This window comes from Andrena cerasifolii, chromosome 11 (genome assembly GCF_050908995.1).
Source record: "Andrena cerasifolii isolate SP2316 chromosome 11, iyAndCera1_principal, whole genome shotgun sequence".
Taxonomy (NCBI): Eukaryota; Metazoa; Arthropoda; class Insecta; order Hymenoptera; family Andrenidae; genus Andrena; species Andrena cerasifolii.
The window spans coordinates 9873174-9890154 of NC_135128.1; the positions used below are offsets into that span (position 1 = coordinate 9873174).

Here is a 16981-nt window from a genome sequence, read left to right on the forward strand (position 1 = left end):
CCAGGCCATTCTTCCTCGCGGAACCCACGTTTCCAGGCCCTCGCGGTTCTCCGGGCCGTTTGACCCTGCCGAACGCGAGGATCGATAAGGCGGGAATTAACCGCGCGTCCCTTGACGCTGGTACCCGCTGAAATCTGACCCAATTGCTACCAGCCTTGCGTCACGCTTTCCCTACGCCTCTCTGGCTCCACGTGCGCGCGGAATCTTCACGCTTCATCGGGCGCGCGGCGTTCCGTTCGGAGCGGCGAAGAAATTGGCGAACTTTCGCGGGATCGTTCGGTGACGTAGATTTCATTCGGCGAGGGGGGGCCCGCGGCCGCCGTCCCACGCGCGCAAACCGGGGAAAAAGGCTGGAGAAAGGGAAAGGCCTTCTAAAGCACCGAGGCAAAGGCGGGTGCACGTAAATACACATGCACGGCGCAACATAGTTAGCCACGGTGATCGTACATCGCGATACGATCTGCTGCCTCCTTCCTCTTCTTCTTCTTCTTCTTCTTCTTCTTCCTCCTTCCTCCCTCCCCCTCGGCCTCCTCCACCCTCGTCGCCTCTTCTTCTTGCGCCTCCGCGGCAACAGGGGGGGATTGCATAACCTCACCTTGCCGGTAAACGCGAAACAATGCTCTCGCGTGAGACAACGCGAGGTGGCGGAGATACGCGATCTCGCCGCGGTGCCTAACTCCTGAAGCGGAGTACCGAATACGGGACCGTTCCCTGCCATTTTGACGAGCGACGCTAATGATTCACGGCGATTAGAACGCCACGGCCAGCGACCATCCAGCTCCATTCCGCGGCCGCGACGCTACCAGCCGAACGATCCGTGACCAACGGCTACTGGTGTCGCGGCTCGTTACCGCCGCGATCGTCGGTTTAGAGGCATTGCCGGCCATCTGGCTGACTGATTGATTCAATTAAGGGGCTTCGAGGAGGCATTCGGTGTAAATCAGTGCCACTAAACTCACGAACGCGGGGCTCTCAAAGAGGATAACGAGGAGAATGGCGGATTTGGCGATTTAAGGGGAAAGGCCCAGGTGGAAAACGTCCTGAGGGGCCCATTTTCTCGGGAAAATGAATACCTAAGGTGATAGTCCCAATTTCTGCTCGTTTAAGAGGTTACTCGTCATAAAGAAGGTGTAAAAAATTTGTTCGCCATCAAAATTTGCAGAGTAATTGATTAATTCTTTAACAATAAATCAAGCAATTCAAAAACTATTTAAGAAAGATATTTCAAGATGTTTAACTATTAGTAATTTGTAATTAAATATATAATGCTCTAAATGTCCGTATTTCTGCTCATGAAAAATAAAAAACTATAGTACAAGCGTAACGCATATAATAATAAGAAAATTACGAAATGAGCAGAAATGGGGACGTGAGCAGAAATTGGGAGATTCGCCTTAGTTTACTAAAAACGGGCTAAGTGTAGTAATACAGAAAAAAATGTTGCGTTTGGATGTAATTTTTTGGAGATGGGGCCCTAGGGCCTTTTGGGCAGGGATTTAACTGGCAACTGCTCATGAGCCGCCCGTTAAATACGCCACTGGTGCTGGATGCACGAAAAGGATCTAATTCGAAAAAGTACCCATTGGTAAAGGACCTATAAAAGCTCCAGAACGTCTTCCACCTCGTCCAAAGACTCTGTCGTATGCAACGCAGGCGAAAAGGTACAGATTAGAAATCGAACGTGTTTCATCAGCGACATCCGCGAAGCCAGGCAATATTTCATTTTCCTGGCCAACTCTCGGTCGCCCTCCATCTCTCATTTGCCCCATTGTTTTCATCGTGTAGGCTCAATGGAATCAGCAAACAATTTATTACGCCTACACCCGGGGCGCATCTATACCCTTATCAAACGATCGCTCGTTGCTCCTTGCGAACGATTGCTCCTTCAAGTCGAGCCTCCGACGAGCCAACAGCCTTTGCCGTTGACTCCGGGCAACAACGATCCATCCTCTCTCGCGTGAGCTCCTCGGCGAACACGTGCGTGCACGCGCGAAACCCGCGCGTGTAGGTACAGGCCGCTCTCGCGGGTTTCTCCGTTATGCGAGCGGCGCGGAACGAACGGAAAGGGAAGGACAGGAGGTGATGAAAAATGCCTGCCGCTGTGGTCGTCGGGGATACAGCGGAATAATCTCTGGAGATCAATGAAGAGACTCCTATCGACGGTAACCGTGAAACTGTTTCTGGTTGCTGTTACAATTCTGGATAGCTCGATGCGTTCTATTTACTGCGCGTAGAATTCGACGGAAACACGAGCGCAAGCAGGGTATTTTGAGGAACAGGAGGGAGACTTGAGTTGGCCAACGAAAGTGTTGTTGCAACTGCGATTAAATCGATGATCCTTCACTAGCGAACAGCATCAGGCATCTCATTCCCGTGAGCGGGGATGTGCAGGGGAATGAAAGTGATTGGTACACTGCACACAACGGTATCGACTTCCGAGCTTCTGGCTATCAAGATTTAGGTCAATGTATCCTGTATGATCATAGCCGTTGGGACTTTGAAATATTGTTCTCGAAACCATCATTTGTAAGTGTCTGAATTATTATTCCGAATGAATCTTAGAATCTTATCACAATCCGCTAAGATAACTGCTCGCACTTCTTTTCTCCTGAACCTACGCTGAGGACCACCCACACTGTGCTTCAGCGACAGCGGAGCCACGGAATCTTCCTGTTCCCCTGGTTCGCGGCGAATCAGGGGCAAGTGTACAGTAGGAAATCTTAGGCAGCGGTACCATTTGGAACGCAAAACGGTACGCTGGTGTACATCGTGCATGCATGCACGGCCACGTAAGTGTTGATGCACACGGCAGCAGATTTCTGGGGCGATAAAGTCCTGCGAGCGAGGAAGTCATGTCCCGTAACTATCTGGATGTACGGTCTCGCGGTTTTCGTGTGCTCACCCACTCGAAGGCCTTTACCGAAGGTAGGAGAGGAAGGACGCGGGGCGAGCGGAGCGGGAACGCGCGAGTACCGAGCATCGCGCGAGGAGGACGACATTTTCCACGAGAACGGGCCGCGCCTTGCTAACCTGCCCGAGTAAAAGCGTAAAATTACCGTCAACCCGACTGAAATTGCCCTCTCCAACCCTCCCCATGTTCCCCTCTCCCGCCCTACCGCTTCCTATCTCCCTTCCTTCAATATCCAGCCCGCGGAAACCGCTCGAAAATTGCACGTGCCCGCCGAAGAGTACTTCGGATAATGCTGCAGCGTCTTACGGATCCTGCATTAGATCGTGTGAGTGCAGTTGCAGCGCGAGTTCGTGGAAAAGTCCGCGCTGCATTCTCCTCCCTTACAGTCCCCGGTTACATGAAATTATGTGTTAAATCTTGGGTCCTAGTCAGGGCTGGAATAGGTTTCGAAAATAACTGTTTCAAACTGTTGTATAAAGGTTCTGACTGAAAGAGTTATGAAGAACATTTATTCGAAATAACCGTTATAAAGAACCTAAATATCAGCCTATGTAAGTATAAGTTACGGTTCGTATATAGCTCTATAACTTTTATTTTTTAGGTTCTATAACTTTTATTTTTTAAGTTCTATATAAGTTACAAAGCGGTTATAGAACCGATTCTTGTAACGATTGTACAGAATTTTACAGTAAATGAAATCATAATATATTACAGCTGTAGATTACTCTGTGTAACCAAATTGTTTAAAAATTATTATAAATAAGTAAGCAAATATATATTAGGTACACGTTTGTACATATGTATATGTATACACTCGGCGGTATGCAAGGATCACAAATGTGTACATAATATATATTTGCTTACTTATTTATTTACTTAGTAATCTATAGTTGTAATATGCTGTGATTTCATTTACTGTAAAACGCTGTACAATCGTTACAAGAATCGGTTTTATAACCGCTTTGTAACTTATATAGAACTTAAAAAATAAAAGTTATAGAACCTAAAAAATAAAAGTTATAGAACCTAAAAAATAAAAGTTATAGAACCTAAAAAATAAAAGTTATAGAACCTAAAAAATAAAAGTTATAGAACCTAAAAAATAAAAGTTATAGAACCTAAAAAATAAAAGTTATAGAACCTAAAAAATAAAAGTTATAGAACCTAAACAATAAAAGTTATAGAACCTAAAAAATAAAAGTTATAGAACCTAAAAAATAAAAGTTATAGAACCTAAAAAATAAAAGTTATAGAACCTAAAAAATAAAAGTTATAGAACCTAAACAATAAAAGTTATAGAACCTAAAAAATAAAAGTTATAGAACCTAAAAAATAAAAGTTATAGAACCTAAAAATAAAAGTTATAGAACCTAAAAAATAAAAGTTATAGAACCTAAAAAATAAAAGTTATAGAACTATATAGGAACCGTAACTTATACTTACATACTCTGAAATTTAGGTTCTTTATAACGGTTATTCCGAATAAAGGTTCTTCATAACTCTTTCAAGAACCGAAATCTTTATAATAACGGTTTCAACCCCTGGTCCTAGTACACGATGTATGCCCTTGATATTTCTTCGCGATGCTTCTCTGTGTATCAATTAAAAATCATCTGGTGACCAACTAGTTAGTACAGAGGAGTACCCAATGCTTCAACCGATACCTTTTCCCAAGTTCACCGTATTCTTCCAAGCCAACACGATCTTCACGTGCCACGGTCCACCTACCGCACCCTCTTCCGCGAGCGAAAAAAACCTAGCATTTGAAGTGATGAACCGAATCGGCCATGTTTTCCTTTCCTCGCAGCGCGGTCCTTTTTCACCGTAGCTCCACGGCAAGCTCGCTCGCGGAGGCCGCGTTGATACAAATAATTTCATACGCGAGTGCGCGCGGATGCGGTGCCTCGGCATCGACTTTTTCCCGTGTCTGCCGGCACGGCGGTTCTTCGCGATACCGCAACATCTTCCGAAGCGGTTCTCCGGGCGGCAAAAACCTTTATATATCGCCTCGCAGGGGACGCGCGCCACGCTGCTGAAAGCTGTGCAGCCGTCTGTGCAGGATGTGTGCCCACGGACCCGGTGGAAAGTGCATGCGCCAGTCGCGCGGCGCATAATTTACCGTTCCGCCGTCCGCAGGATCGCCGGCACGAAACTGGAATAGGTCGGTTGTAAATTTTCGTTTAACGAGGCGGATTTTTCTCGGCAAGCATCGATCAGATACCATCAAAATTCATAAGGCGGCGGCCGGCTCCTCGCGGCCGATAATCACGCCGGCGATAAGAATCGAGGCGCGTCGCTTGGTCGCGTTTCAGCCAGGAATCCCCGGCTAAATAAAACCCCGAACGTCGGTATTTAATTCGCCGCGAGATTTTATCAGAAGCCTCCAAAGATCAGCGGCGAAGACGCTCGTTTCCAGCAATAGGAGGGGAGCGAGGAGATCTTGGGATCCTCGCGGGGAATCGGGTTACTGTACCGGGGATCCTCGCGCGATCAAATGGAGATTTTCTTCTCGCGGCCTGAACAGACGCGGAGCGCTGTATGGTAATCAAGGCAACGGGGATTTCCCGGGCCGAGATCGCGGATATACGCGATGCATCGGCGTATGCCGACCAGCTCCGCGATAAGCTTTTATCTCGTGCCTCTGCGTCAGGCACTTCGAGGCTGGAATAATGAATGCACGCGTTCGGATACGCGGTGCAAACGCGTATCCTGGCTAAACGAGAGGCCACTTCGTCATCCCGCGGCCGCCAGGATTCGCGGCGATGTCACTCTCCTCGTCAGGCCGCTTTCTTGTTATTTATTACCGTAAACACGACCGCTGAAGTCTAGTTTTTCTCGCTACCATTGCCGCGGATTTACATATGCACCGACGCCAAGTTCCGCCGCTGCGCGACGGCAGATTAATCTCGCGTGGGTATGTTGGTTTCTGCGAGATTGCCATACTTTAGGGACATCTCGTTTACTGGGTTATTAAGTCCACGGTTTAGCGGGTTTTCAGGATTCAATGAGGCGATGTGTTTGGACTTATCAATTTCAATGAAAGCTTTGATAAACTCAGCGACACTTTCTCATCCCTTCAACGAGGGAGAATAAAATTCTGGAGCTTCCCCGAACACTTTGGCGACACAGTGTTCACGAACATACTAATCCACCCCAATCACCGGAAGACAACTCCAAAGCAAGTGCCAAGAAAGCAAGCAAAGAAGCATCCGAGGTATTTCAATGGGTCTGCTAAGCTATTCCCTCGCAGGCGCGTAGAAGCCGGGTTCCTGATAAAAGAAAACCGTCGGAGCAGGCTCGTTTATCAGCTCCCGGTCCCGATATCTCAATCTGCTTTCTTTTTCCCCCCGCGGCGGTTGAAACGTGGCCGTCGTCGAACGTGTTCGCCAGTGCAGCACGCGGCGGGCCCGCAAGCTCCGAGAGCAGGCTCCATACGCATATGGGATCGGCCTAGGTCATTCGCCACCATAGGCCGAGCGCTGTACATGGCGGCGCGAGGTGCTCCCAGGTTCCCGATTTCCGTAAAAGTCCAGAAACGCTCTCGCAGCCCATCGGAGCGCGAACCGAGCGCGCTCCAAATGGCGTTTACTGTTTCCACGAACGAGAAATAAAGAGGGCCCAACCGCGGACCGGTCGACCTATCCGCTGGCCTGGCCGTCGTGTTACAACGTGTCGTTTACATCTTAATCCGTGCGCCACGGTACCCCCAGACACCAGAAACGGACACCGCTCGCGGCACCGCTGGGCTCTAGCCGCGCGTCGGAGAACCCGCGCACCGCCAGGTGCGATTCCAGGCGCGAGACGATCGCTGAAACGAAACCCGCGGCTAACCGGTGCCTGGATCTTATCTGCCGCTATATTTCTACGTGTTAAGGGAAAACGCCGTGTAGGAAACGTTGTATCAGACGCCACGAGGGACGAGGATACTTGTGTCGTCCACTTCTAGGAGTCCCGCGGCGATGATGGACAGAAACGAGGATCTAAGGAGTCGAAAGCTTCTGACGAAGCCCGAGGTGATAAGCTCGAGAGGTGAACAATAATGGGGATGACGTTACAGAATCGATGTACCGTGTGCGGAGCATGATGCTCCCGGTGCTAAGAACACAGTATCTGTCCCTTCCTCGTCTCCCTCGGAGGATTCACGATGGGCGAAGACGTGGCCGAGGGGCATTTTTCTAACGCACGGTTTCAATTTAAGGGGACTAGGCAGTCAGATCGCTCGAAAATCAAGTGTTTTTTGCGAATTAATTACAAGGAGATGAATACAAATTGCGGCTAGTACTTTTGGGCAATGTTTGTTAATACTATAAACAGTAAAAAGGAAATTAATTGAATAATATATACATACGTATGACAGCGCTACAGTTGTCTGATATATAGGTGTTTTTTTCTGAAGCCACTGTAATTTTGCAGTGATTCAAAGAAATCAAAATTATAAAAATGGCGGCTGTAAAACGGCAAATTTTAAAGAAACTTGATTTTTCGCCAGGGAAAAGAGCGATTTTATTTTTTTTTTCTGTCAAAGCAGAAGTTTTCACAGACTTACGCGTAGGTTCAGGTCGTAACTAGACATGTTTCACATATGCTGAATTTTTTTCAAATCGACTTGTACCTCCGTTTTTTCGCAATCACTGCAAAACGAAGAGCAAATATGATCTGCAAATGTGAGCGCAGAAACCGTTTATGATGCGCTCGACCTTTTCGGCTGTAAAATCCTTAATTTTGCGAATTTTAACATAAACCAAACGGAATTTTACTCGGGAAGGGTGGTACTTTCGAAAAATACAACAGCAACAAAAAATCGAGTTTCTGACTGCCTAGTCCCCTTAAACGTAGTCAGAACGCGAATGTAAACGTGACCGTGGCTTAGTGGGACGCTGACCACGGCGTAGGAACGACCCAGGGGACGAGGATCTACACCTCGATGAGCACAGCACGACATTCTCCTTGCCCCTTGCCTCCCTGTTCCCGGTGGTCCCTCGTTTTCTTCCTCCGCGGCCGCTACCAAGAAGAAGGTCCCTTCTCTTTCCGTCTCTCTCCCTCCGTAGCTGCTTCTACCCTACCTCCCTCCCCCTCCCAGGTGTGTCCCCCTTTCCCCTCCGTCGCGGCAAACCGTCTCATACTCTCTCTCTCTCTTGTCCTGTCTCCGCTCATCGTCCTCGAGCGCGTCCACCACGATTGTCCGGTAAACCATGGTGCGAACCGCTCACCGTGACGAAGGTATCCACCTACAAACGAGGACTTAGCCAGGAGAGCAGCTCGTGGAAACTCGCGAATACGAACATGGGAATCGGCCGAGCCTGCTTCGCTGGCTGCCTTCTTGTTAATTATGCCAATGACAGGCGCCCGAAACAGCAGGCCCCAATCCTTTTCATCGCTGGGTCGTCCTCAGCTCTTGACTCATTCTTCAATGGACACGGTGAAACTCCCTTGCGGTATCTTCTGTGGTAATGGATAGGTTCATGTGTAATATGTTCTGGGACTCAGCTGCATCGTGGATATGACGTGGCGTTTGGGAAGTTTGGGGAGACAATTAGAAGTTTACTTTGGGTTATAAGATTTTGGAGGCTTTTCTTTTGGTACTTTATTAAATTCCCATTGCTATGGAGGATTCTTCTAACGTTCACGTATGGGGGTACCAGATTGTAGAAGCAAGAAGACTGATCAGTGATGAATTCCTTCCTCCAAGGTACCGAGTCCCTTTCTCATGAATAAGTGTACACAAACTTTCCACCGGCAGCGTGTACGATGGGAGCTTTCGGAGAAAGTGTCGGAAGCACGGTATAATCGGTATCTCATTTTGTGAAGCGGCAGCCCCGTCGCCGGATATTATTCTTTTACCACGATCTAACGAGGTTGAGCGAGCAAGGAGGTACCCGTTGCCGTGGAGGATGGCGCGAAGCGATGCGAGGCATGCTGGAAGTCAGGATCAGTTCCTATGCATGCGATTGCATGCGGATGAATAGGGCCTTTGTGTCTTGCGAACGACAGCCAGTACGATATACAATAACGGTTCCCTAAGATTTCTCACGTAACGCAGGATCTCCTTGTGCCTAGGGAGAGATGTGGTTCAACGTTTGCTGCGATGCATCTGCATTTTATCATAAATGATACGTAAACGGCTAACGGGACCACATCCATCCGAGTATCCTCTCAAACTTTGCCCAACTTCTTGCTTCATTGCAATTGTAATCTTCCACCATTAAGGCGTACTTGCACCAGAATGAATTTATTCTTTGGTAGAGTATAAGATCTCCAAAGGTCCATCTTAAGGGGTCTCCCTACGGTGACGGACGAAAAGTGATGCGAAGTTTGGGAATTTTTTAAAACAAAACCATTAAATATATTTACTTCCAACTTTGTGGCTTCATTTGTCAATCTTTAGAGAATATGAAAAGAAAAATTGTATGCAAAAATAGTGGTTATATCCGCAGTTACAGTGCTTCAAATAGAGCGCCTTACAAAAATCATATGCGCATTGTTAGCATAAAATCAGCCGTAGTAGTTGTCTGAAATAGAGAATTTAAAAATTTATGTAATCTGTATGAGTGCGGCTATCGCCTGAACTAGATTAAATGAGAAATACTGAAAATAAAAAAAAAATGGCAGCGTCTGAAGTAGACATCGATTTCTGGAATAAATTCGCTGGTTTTTTAAGTCACAAAAGTCTAATTTTGCAGAAACCGACTTAATTTTCGTACTAACGAGAAGGGGACATCTACTGAAGATATATATCAAGTTTGAAGTAAATCGGGTGATTGGTTTTTGAGATATCATGCTAACCAATTCGAAAAACATCGTTTTGAGAAAAACGCGTTTACAGTTTCCAGGTACCTTTTTTTAAATGTTGCCTAAATATGTACAAATATATGCATAAAGGTTTTAATTAATATAATTTGAAGGTTCCTCTTAAAAAAAATCCTTTTCAGGCCTTCAAACTAGGGAGACCCCTTAAACACTTTGAGCTACACACTTGGTACCATTTTTCCCCCGCTGCAACTGACGGCAGAGTAACTCACTCCAGTAATCCTCAAAATTCTAACCAACATACCCAAATAATTATTTAAGTGTTAGATGTCAGTAGACTCTCCAGACCCATACATCTCAAAATTCTGAACCTGCTATCTTCCGAAGTCACAACCAGAGGTTTGACTCTACAATTAGGTATTATTCTTCTCGCAACGCCTATCCATTACAATTTCTAACTAATTTCAAGGAGCCAAAGGTTTGATGAAACTGTGTTTCACAGTGTTGTTCAATCTCCTAGATGTTTTTTCGAAATCCCTTCAATAAATTCCGGTCGGGCAGAGGTATCGATGAACAGTGGAAAACCGTGACGAACGCGATGTCCGCACAGGTGGAGAGAGAAACGGGAAAAAGAGAGAAGGCAGAAGCCAGGAGAGAATGCATCGGTACACGATGATGTAACGGCGTTATGAATATGTACAAAATAACAAATGGTCCCGGGACAAAGGAACGGTGACAGGGTACGCGCGTGTACCGCTTTGCCGCTTTGCTCGTATTCCGCTTGACACACAGCGTCACCGTTGCCCGCCGCTACGTGATCGCGTTTTAAAGCAGCGTTTCGATTTCAACTATTTTTCGCCTGGTTTCGATACCCCGTCGAAACCTGGAATACAGAAAGTCTCTATAATAGCGTCCGCGATAATCGCGCTTCCGATTAAGATTCCTGCGCCCGACAAACAAACGGCGGGCACGTGGCCTATTGTGATGGCCGGGAGCGACAAAATGCTTCTCGCGATCACGATCGAAGCGCAGGAAAATAGAGAATAGCACGTCAGACGAGCGTCGATCTGTATCAGACATACGACACGCCGCATGGAAATGGCAGCCGTCGTTGAGGAAACGGAAAGCAGAGGTGAGTTTCTAGTCCGCGTCTCGAACGCTGGGATCGGACCTCGCGATGGAACTCTCGATTCCACGGGGGCTGTTGTGCTCGCGTTCTTGGAGTGGACGTAGATCGATTCGTAGACGAAGGGTAAGGAGGAAGAGGAACAGAAACGCAACGATGAATAGCAAAACGCGTGGGGGCCGTTGCACCACTGGGGAATTTCGTTGTTGTTAAGGTGGCACTGCGCATCACCGATGCCAGGCAGGAAGTGGGAATCGCCGAAGCAGCGAGGGGGCCGGTGCGGGGGAGCAGAGGGGCACGGGGGAACCGACGTTGCATTGTGGGAGTGAGCGGGCGAGCGAAATGAAAAAAAAAGGCATTATAGCATTATGCGAACGAACGGGGCCCTAGTGACGCATTTACACGGCTGTTATTATCCCCACCCCCGCCACCCTCGACTGGTTGGAAACTTAGGTATCTACGAAACCTGCTTACATGCTCGACCAGACGACTGCGCGCGGAAAACGCCACATATGTCGCCCGTTCGCGCGTGCCTCTCAATGTATTCGCGAAGCCACGATCGGATTTGGGTCCTCCAGTTCTTGGACCCTCTAACCCTTCGAGCTTTTGATTAACCGAATCCCACCCTTCCTTCGGGAAGGGACAAAACAGCCTTGACAAACACTACCTTCGCTATTTAGGATATTCGAGATCCACTTCTGAGTCAAAATGAAACTACCCCCACAGTGTCTGATTCGTCGCTTCAGCATTCGAACTTAAATTTACGATAGCGATCTAGCCCTGTAGTTAATTAAACCTCCATGCAAAATCACTGATCCATGAGGATTCTTTAAGCTCCCCGTCAACGATAAGGGCCAATTAAACAGCCCGATTTCATCCCCTAACGTGTATGGAGAATTCAGAATTTTTCACGTGGGAGTTGCTCTCACCTCGCCATCGATTCCCAAGGCTGCTGACGCTGATTGCTGCCCGTTGAAAAACCCTTCAGCGATTTGTACGGGCGGACCGTGTATCGCTCGGTACCGATGACGGATTAGTTTGTTACGGCTTTCGGCTTACGGAGAGGGCGCAGGTAGGCCGTACCGATACGCGTGATTATTTATTGTGCGGACAGATTGGATCATTCAGAACACGCCGACGGGGGTCCCCGTGTCTGTATGTCGGAGATCGACCCGCCACGGGAATATAACTCGATCCAACGAGCGATACGCCACTGCGATATAACCTCCAATTTTGCGCCGGCTGGGATGGCAGGGGGTGAAACGTGATGATTGGCGAAATAATTCCTGGCTATATTTCCTACCATAACGGGAGCACTGTTGCGCAACAGCAGAAACCACGTGCGCTTAGAAAAATAGGATGTAAAACTGGTGACTAATACAACGGCGATGCGAGCTGTTATTTTGGGGGTGGATTTAGGGGTTGATACGCCGAGCGATAGGGTCAAGGACTTGTTGCCTAGTTTGGTAATGGTTGAGCTGGAAGAAGTGGATTGGAGAATTTATTTAAAGTCTGCGGATTAAAGAAACTCGCAAGTAGAATGCTCCCGTCGATGATCAGACACAAAGTATTATGGGATTAGTGATTAGTGCCCGTCATTACGAGCCTGCCGTCTCAGTGGAGGCATGCTTTATCACAAATCGAACTCACAACTGCCATGGAAAGTAACTCTTTCGGAAAAATTTCGAGCGCAATTAGCAATCAGTTTTATGGTTACCATACAGTTAGTGTTCCTATACGTTGATGGCTGGCGTAGGATGAACGGCTCCGTAAACTGGTTTGTCGATGCGCTTCATTCGAAAACAAAGTAATTATATGCCGATAAGCATCGTGGCCGGTGGTCAAACGGAATGTGTTAAAAACGTTGAACAATGTCAGCCGCGGGCTTATCAATGCTGGAGAAATTATTAACGTCCAGCCATCGCTCTATTGGTTTCATATCGCGTTATTGCTCACGCAGCGGTCGCCATTAGCGTAATTGCATTTAATTGTCCAGCCCCCGTTTCGATTATTCGAGGAATGATACAGCCGCTAATGGATCAGATAACCTTCGCTGCAACACCAAGTCTGTCGAAAACCATTACCTGATACAGTTTTCATTTATATTTATTGACTATTCTTTCGGTAAAATAGCATGCTCTTCGTGGCGCCTAATTCTAATTGAGAAAAACCGGAGCTTAAGTTTCATTCTGGTATCTACCGCTGTACATTCAAAGCGAGATACCGTTTTTTTCGACTGGTTACTTAAAAAATGCGGCCCACTGGCGTCGTGAATGCCGTAATTTTCCCTTCCACTTTGAAGCAGGTAACGATCATTCTGTGTGTTCGAAAGGAATTTTGAGACGCATCAGTCAGATGCAACGAAACTTCCCCCCGTTTTACGATCACATTACCATAACCTTTCAAAACCTTCCTAAAGTTTTATCGGCCGTGCCTCGCTCCATTGTAACTAGGTTGTAACTGCAGTTAACAGAACTACGTTCAAACAGCGTGCCGCTATCGGCTAGTATTATCAAGTCAAGGACTACATTTTTGCAAGTGCCAATTACGGCATCCATGGTTCACATACATCACTCGATAAAGCTCGCGACGAATATCGGTCAGCCATTCTAACGGAAAGAAAAAGTCAAAGCTTCGCGAACTACATAATCTCTCGGGGTCGTACGCCGACTCGAGGTGGGCAGTGAATTAAGATCGTCTATGATCAGACACGGTTTCAACTGAAGCCTTATAGTGTCAATTTTCAAGCCCCATATGACAATTGCCTACCACCGCGAAGTTACTTCTTAAAACATCAAGCCACCTAAGTAAGTAGATTTAAAGCACACAGTGGATCGAGACCGTCTATGATCAGACACAAGCTCTACTAAATAACCAAGCCTCTCATCAATCCTACTCCAATTCCCTTCAATTCCTGAGCACCTCATAACAACACTCACTAATCCCTCAACTTGCAATGTACACCCAAGTTCCAAGGGAACAGTGAATCAGTCAGAACGGTCATCCACTGAAAATCGAAGCTCCCATCCATCGCGTCTCACTCTCGCAACGGTTTCCGAGCGCTCGAGAGGAACCCAATGGCCAGAGTGGCGAAGCAGGTGGCCCACCAGAGTCTCGGCCTCGCGCCGCCTCGAATCGTCGGCAGCGTTTTCATTTAGACGTAGATTATTCCTAGATGCCTCTCATAAATATTAAACAGGCCGCGGCTCTCGGATTCACGCAGGCGAAACGTTGCCCCGTACCTTTTTACTCTGAAACCTTGTCCCGGCTGCTGCTGTACCCCCGTTTCTCGGGCCCCCCTCTCACGCCCCTTCACCCTACGGCGACGATCTGTCGCTCATTGAGTATGCATCGGCAATATCGACAGCAAGGGCTGCGTTACGAGCCTCCGCGCCACGCCGTGGGCGACGTCGGAAGCCGTCGCTGGTCCAGACGACGTCAACGGCAGAAAACGGTATACGTACACCCAGACCGGCGCCCTCTCCTCCCCCCTCACCGCTCCCCCGCCGATGGGTGCCGTGAAAAATGTTTCCGCGACCACCAACTGGCAAACGAGCGATTCTTGCACTCGCGCAGGGCGCCCGACGGCCATTCGACAGCGCTGCGTAAAGCCGCGTCTGTACACACATCCTCGCTGGAGGGAAAGAGATAACAGCAAGCCTGCCACCGTGCCGTTCCAGTGGCCGTCGGCGTTATGCCTGGTCCGCACACGACGCCTCTTCGTCGTCGTCGTCTTCTTCTTCTTCTTCTGCTGCTTCGCTCTCCGTGCCTGCCTTCTTTCGTGTACTTATGTATTCCGTCGCGAGGCGGTGCTGACTCGTCACGCGCATTTGCATACATTTCGAACCGCGGACCCCGTGCGTTTTTTGCCTGAATTCTTGCCCGCTGCCGTCCGTCCACGGATGTCCCTTCGCGTCCCAGCAGTTAGACTGATTGCGGTAATCGATGCTGGATGAGAGAGTCTCGAGGGAAGGAATTCGAGGGAGAAATTTCGGCGGATATTATCAAGCTTCTGCGAGTTTCAGAGGATAAATTACTGTGTATTCTTGGAATTATTCCGTTCCTTTAGCCTGGGTTCTTCGCGTGTCATCAACGCGCATTCAATGAATTCTCGGGCTTCACCAACTTGATCGCGTTTTATGGTCTACTGTCGCTGAAACTTCCCCTTAGGACAGTCCGTTGCTTGAAGTAGGCCACTTGCAATAATATGCACGCGTAATTTCTACCTTGGTCTGCGCTTATTATTCCCACCCTAACGAGTTAATCTAGAGAAAGGGTGAAGTGAATGGGAAACTCCTATCCTCACCTTTCACCGCGCTTACGGGGAAATCGCAATTGCAGTCTGATTTCCCTGTAACCTGATTGACACGCGAAGAAAGACAGAGCTACTCATCAATTAATTCTAAAGAATGACACATTCCTATGACAATATCTGAATTCCAGTCCACGTGACTTTTTCCAAACATCCACCATCATTTCCCTAAAAAATCACCAACCAACCACAATTTCCCAGTGCTCCTCGAGAATCTGCAGCTGCATCGCTCTATTGGGACATTCCATGCGAAGTCGGACAGATTTCGGAGTAATTCTTCGGAGATTGCTGAAATTTGAATATGTTGTATTCTTTAGTGATATTTAGAAGAAGACATTGAAGTTTTAAGAAAAAATTATTTCAGTTAAAAAAAAAAATTTTAACCATTTTTGTGCAATTATTTTAAACAAATGCAGGTTTTTAACATCGTGCGCGAGTTTAAAAATCTGAGAAAAAGGAGAATATAGTTCTATCCTTCCCCTTGATGGACAAATTTTTAAAAATATGGAAATTTTAAGATAGGCTCCGTAAAAATTGCCAAAAGTTGACGCTGCGTAGCCCAGCACCGCGGTACTCGCAGCGGCCAAGCGGCTATACTTGATATTCTTATACAGGATTCTCGAAAATCTTATCAGTATTTGAAAAAAACTGAACGAGGAAAACTCTTACTGTTTTTTATATCCAACATAATACGGTACCTCAATTTTTGGTGTTCGCAATATTTTCCTTGAAACGGGGGTGACTTTCAGTTTTTTAAATGGAATGATATATATTTGATTACCCATCATGAAAGCGACTGTCAAGACAAATTCAACCATATAGTGTACTATAACCTTCAAGGCCATACAAGGTTAGGAATGAAGTAAATATATTGAACTATCCTTCTAGTAGATTGAGTTTCTTTCTTTCATTCCTAACCTTGTGTGGCCTTGAACGTCATAGCACACCATATGGTTAAATTTGTCTCGACAGTCGCTTTCATATTGGGTAATAAAATATATATCATTTGTTTAAAATAATTGCAAAAAAATGGTTCAATTTTTTTTCTAAACTGAAATAATTTTTTCTTAAAACTTCAATGTCTTCTCTATAAGCACGGTAAAGCTCATCCCCATCCGTTTACTACTTCCATAGCTATAATGTATTGAAAAAAAGGTAGCACTCACCTTCAAACAGCTGTAAAATCGACATTTTTCAAAATTTCGCAAAATCCTTTGACGTACGTTTAAACATCACTAGAGACTACAGCATATTCAAATTTCAGCAATCTACGAAATCTTACTCCGAACTCTGTCCGAGTTCGCATGGAATGTCCCTATGACAAGGGGATAGCGACTATCCGGCGACCAGAAGAAGAGTCGTAACTGGCGAACAAAAGCGAGCTCCCCGAGCCTATGCGTGGTACCCCGTGTCACGTTGGTTGTAAATATCAATAAACAAAGCCGTGACACCGGCGGATGCCCGGGGACCCCGCCGGGCAACGAAATAAACCACGCCGGGACGAGGTTTTAGCGCTGGGCCCTTTGTCGGGCGCCATCTCCTCGGCGCAACCGCGGTCGAGTTTTTCAGCGAGCAATTAGAAAGAGATTTATTTGCGCCGGCACGCCGGGCGCACGCTCGCCGATGGGGCTGGCCAGGTCGAAGGGATGCCCGCGGTGTCTCAGCAGCAACATACTTTTCGGCCGATACCGCACTATGCGCGGCCATTTTACGCCGCGCACGTTACCCCTTGCACGTGCATTCCGCGAGCCCCAGCTGCACGTGTGTTGGTGCACGTGAAGCCCCGAGCGGGACGATTCCCCTGGCGAAAACGTGAAACAATGCGAGCGGTGCGTTTCTTTCGCGGTTAGACGAACCCGCGCTGCGGTTTTAATGAACTCGTTTT

The 16981-nt window shown here is 47.3% G+C and overlaps 1 protein-coding gene across 5 annotated transcripts in view; it reads left to right on the forward strand.

The window, feature by feature from the left end:
• Positions 1 to 16981, forward strand: part of Dll (homeotic protein distal-less) — a 79893-nt gene that overhangs the window by 54382 nt on the left and 8530 nt on the right. The window lies entirely within an intron of this gene.